This window comes from Macadamia integrifolia, chromosome 2, assembly GCF_013358625.1.
Source record: "Macadamia integrifolia cultivar HAES 741 chromosome 2, SCU_Mint_v3, whole genome shotgun sequence".
In the NCBI taxonomy this organism is placed as follows: Eukaryota; Viridiplantae; Streptophyta; class Magnoliopsida; order Proteales; family Proteaceae; genus Macadamia; species Macadamia integrifolia.
Window position 1 is genome coordinate 41,973,627 of NC_056558.1, and position 4,630 is coordinate 41,978,256.

Sequence of the window (4,630 nt, forward strand, 5' to 3'; positions counted from 1 at the left end):
AGGAGAGAGAGGGCAGCGGCGACGACACTGCGCCCAACCTGCGACCGAGCGAGAGAGAGACAGTGAAGCGGCGAAGGAGAGAGATGGCACCGGCGACGCACCTGGATACTAACAACCTGCGACCGAGAGAGAGAGAGAGGGAATCGGCGAAGGAGAGACAGGGCAGCGGCGACGCACCTGGATACACAACCTGCGACCGAGAGAGAGAGAGAGGGAATCGGCGAAGGAGAGAGAGTGAAAACCTGCAATAGGTTTTCCTTAGGACTTGGGGTTTTTTGATCGTGAGATGGAGAAAAGGGTTTGGGGGTTTTGAATAGGGATTGTTCTTTTAAGTTTATAAAAAAATAGAAAAGCAACTTTTTGGTACTCTTGCAATGTATTCTTTACTCATTCTTTTTCATTGGTTCATTCCGGGGGAATACAAAAATGAACCGAACGTGCCAAACATATTTCTGTTCTATTTGCATTCCCGCAGAATAGAAGAATACCAGAAACATTCTCCCAGAGTGTTATCAAACGGCACCTAACTTGCTTGGCAAAATTGTGATCTCAACCGTCGATGGACCCCACACCTTAGCCTCGTACACCACATCCAATGAACTCCCAACGTTTGTAACCACCCTATTATAGCTAACCACGTCACTTCCAGGTTCAAACACGACAGAGAAGGATGGGTACCTGAGATCACCGGGACTACCAAAGGTTGGTGAGTGCGAAGCACAATCCACAGGGAAACGGTCCCTTAGGAAGACCTCTATCTGATTTGAATCGTATCCAACGGCACAAGAGAATGCCACATAGTCACTAACACCGATGTATAGACCAACCCTGGATCTTAGGCTCTGTCTGGGTCAACGTGGCCAGCACCGTAGACGAACGGTGTGGAATCACCGCCTGAGTCGTCGAGATTGTAAGCTGTGGTCATAAGGGCAGATTTCACAGCGGCTGGGCTCCACTCCGGGTGGGCCTTTCGAAGCAAAGCCGCTAAGCCGCTTACGTGAGGGTAAGAGATGGGGATGAGGTACCAGACATGACGTTGAAACCCACAGATCCGCTAGTGTCGAAGTCTAGATTGGTTGGACCCATCGCGTCGGTCCAACCGGATAGAACGCTTTTTCCAGGTGCTATGACGTCCGGTTTTGAGAATCTCCGGCGTCTGATTAGTTCGGACCACGACCCGAGGAGTCCGCTTCTATCATCTTCCCCGGTTAAAAAAAGGTGGCAGTCGCCGATTGATTCGATCTATCGTAGTCACGGATCTTGTCACCTGCAATTCGGCCAACAATGGTCGTAGGGATGACATAAAACTCGGCGATGATCTGTTCCAGAAAATCGGCGGTGTTTGCCAATATCATCCCCACGCCACCGGCGCTTTTGACGGCATTCCCTTTCTCCACTCTCGTGATATGGCCACTATCGCAGACAACGATCTTCCTAACTACTTCAGAGGAATTGAGTCCCTCGGGGTAGCAATACCTGCTACGGAGGTCGGCACCGTAGAAAAGGGGAAAATGCGATTCGTTGAGTGGATCCCCTGAGTAAAGAGAGACTCCGCCGAAAACCCTTCCATCGCCCAGGACCACGTCGGCCAGGTATTCCCAATATATGGTGGAGGCACCAATGGTTTGAATCCAAGGGGTGATGTTTACAACAGTGCAAGGAGCAGGGCCAGAGTTCCCAGTTGAGCAGGAAACAAGCACGCCTTTCTGGGTGGCCCCGACGGCTCCGATATCGATCGGATCATAGTAGTAACGATCATTAATGACACTACCTACGGAAAGAGAGATAACATGGACACCGTCGGCAACAGCTTGATCCATGGCGGCGAGTATATCATAGTCGAAGCAACCTAATTTCCAACAAATCTTGTAGGCAGCTATTCTCGCCTTTGGAGCCATTCCTCTCATTTTTCCGATTGCGTTTTCAAAAAAACCGTCATTTTCAACGGCAGACCTGGCGGCCAAAGATGCGGTATAAGTACTGTGACCTTCGGTGTCCCTGGGAGACTTGGATTCGAAAATCTCTTGGATGGGGCTTCCCTGTGTCTCAGGAAGGTTTCGTAACCTTTGTAGAAAGCTCTGGCACCTATGGTCTTCCTGGTACAAGGAAGTCAGGCCCGATTTCGTAGATACCTTTCCAACTGGATGGTACAGGGGACAATCCCGTCTCGGAAAAGCTGGAGCTCTCAGAAACGATACCCGTATCGAGAATGCCAATGATAATATCGTTGGCGTAATTAGAACTGGGCCAGAGACCGGAAACATTGGAGAGTCCAAGAAAGTGAGGGGGTGGGTGGTGTGGAGGTGGCGGTGGCGGTGGCGGATCTTGTCGGGGATGACGGAGAGTACGCCTGGAAGACGGCGAACATGGACTGCCTAAGAATAGGTGAGCTGGATGGAGAAACCGGTGGCAACATGGCTATAGGCAAGGATTAAAGTATCGGTATCGGTCGCCGTATCGGTCGGTCAAAATTAAGATACGTATCGGAGGGTATCGTATCGTATCGGAGATACGCTAAAGATACGCATATAAATGGATAGAGAACACATTTTTATACACTTTTGCATAAAAAAATAGTTAAAAAAAGTAACATATAACATGTAGAATGCATAAATACGTAAGTAGAGGGTATCGTATTGATAGACAAATATATTGAGTTGAAAATGTTCAAAATGATGAGGGTATCATATTGATAGACAAATATATTTTTTTGAGAAAAATCAAAATTTTCCATGGAAGTTGTAGAATACTTGTTTTTACATAACATATAAAAAATCTAAACATTTTTAATCATTGAGCATGAGTAGATCTAAGAAATTTGAAATAAATTGAAACCCTCATTTTCTCTTGAAAAAAGTTTGTAAATCCTTATAAATCCAATGATTTCATGTAATAATGATGCACAAAATGTGATTCTAAGTATGATGAACTAGGGGTGTCAATTCGTGGCCCGAACTAACTAAACCGATCGGGACCGACCGTTTATAGACCGGCCCGGCCCGGACCATCTATTAAACGTGTCGGGCTTGAGCCCGAACCATTTATTAAACGTGTCGGGCTTGAGCCCGGCCCGTTTATAAACGGTCGGTCTTGGTTTTGCCACTTGGACCGTCGGGCGCCCGATCGAGACCGATCGTTTAACACCCGATCGAGACCGGCCTATTGTGCACTGGCCTAGCCCGACCCTTTAATGATTGTAGAATACCTATTTTACCCCCCAAATTAGAAAGTAAAAAGTAAAAAGTAAAAACATGTTCACATTTTAAATAATGGTTATATTTGGTATCATTTATTAATTTATTATCATTTTTTTGGGCTTGCATGAGTGGGCCGAAATATAAGAGCACATTTTAAAGAGGGCCCGTTTAAAAATTGGTTAAAACCCGTTTAACATTAAACATGTCCGTAGCCCAATTAAGACCCCACTAAAGTCCGATTAAGGTGGCCCGATTATAGCCCGAGGCCGACCGACCGAATATAAAGTGTACCATGCCCTCAATAACTAAGCCCGATTAGTTAAATGGGCGGACACAGTGTAGCCTTTGAAAGTCTTCAAGCCCGATTAAGCCCGACCGAAACCGAACCGACCCGACCGGTTGACACCCCTATGATGAACCTTAGATTTGTAAAAAAACTTGAAAATCTAAGGTTAAAGTTGAAAAAAGTGAGTAAAGATTCAAGAACTTACTATTCAAAATTTTCAACTTTCAAGTTCAAGGTTCTTCTTGGACTATGTTTTTCTCATTCTTTGAACCATTCACTTCGACAATGTTTCTTTCAATCTACCATTTGAGTCTCCAAAAAGGTGTGTGAATCAAAGGGGAAGAAAGAAGAGAAATATAGAAAACTATTGGTGAGAGTTTGAAGTGTTTGTTTCAAACAACAAAAGGCACATTCACGGGAATTTTTATATTTTCAGTCGATACATACCGATACGGTACCGATACAGTACGATACGGCTCGATACTACACGATACGGTCGATACATACCGATACGGTACCGATACGTACCGATACTCTCGGGAATTTTCAGATTTTCAAAAATTTGTATCGCAGAGTATCGTACGTATCGGTACCGATACGATACGGCACGATACGATACGTACGATACGGTGATACGCAAAAGGGGGTCTAAAATTCTATGTAGCATATCGGTATGTATCGTGCCGATGCCTACCGATACGGATACGTATCGGCCGATACGGCACGATACGCACCGATACTTAAAACCATGTCTATAGGTATAAATCAATCGTAGAAATAAATTACCCCAGTTGAATTTGGGCAACATAGAAAATACTGTCCCTTCTTTGGACCTTTCGTCGCAGTTCGTACTTTACATTGACTTTTACCACATCTACATAGATTTAGTTGGTCCACCCACATGAAAAAATTACATGAATCTTGACACTTGAAAAATTCTCTTCCAATATTTTTACCCAACTTGGTTGTATACTTAGCACAACTCTTCCCACAAATTTCACAATTTGCTATTATGAGTGGGGGCATAGAAGAAGTCATCTGTAACAATAATTTAAATATCAAAGAAGTTAATATAGCATCCAAATATGTGACATTCATAATACTATATTAACTTGTACCACATACATAAATATAATATAAAACAAGT

General features: G+C 44.4%; 1 pseudogene; it reads right to left on the minus strand.

The window, feature by feature from the left end:
- Window positions 1-441: 441 nt before the first annotated feature.
- Window positions 442-4,630, minus strand: part of LOC122065716 — a 5,352-nt pseudogene continuing 1,163 nt past the window's right edge.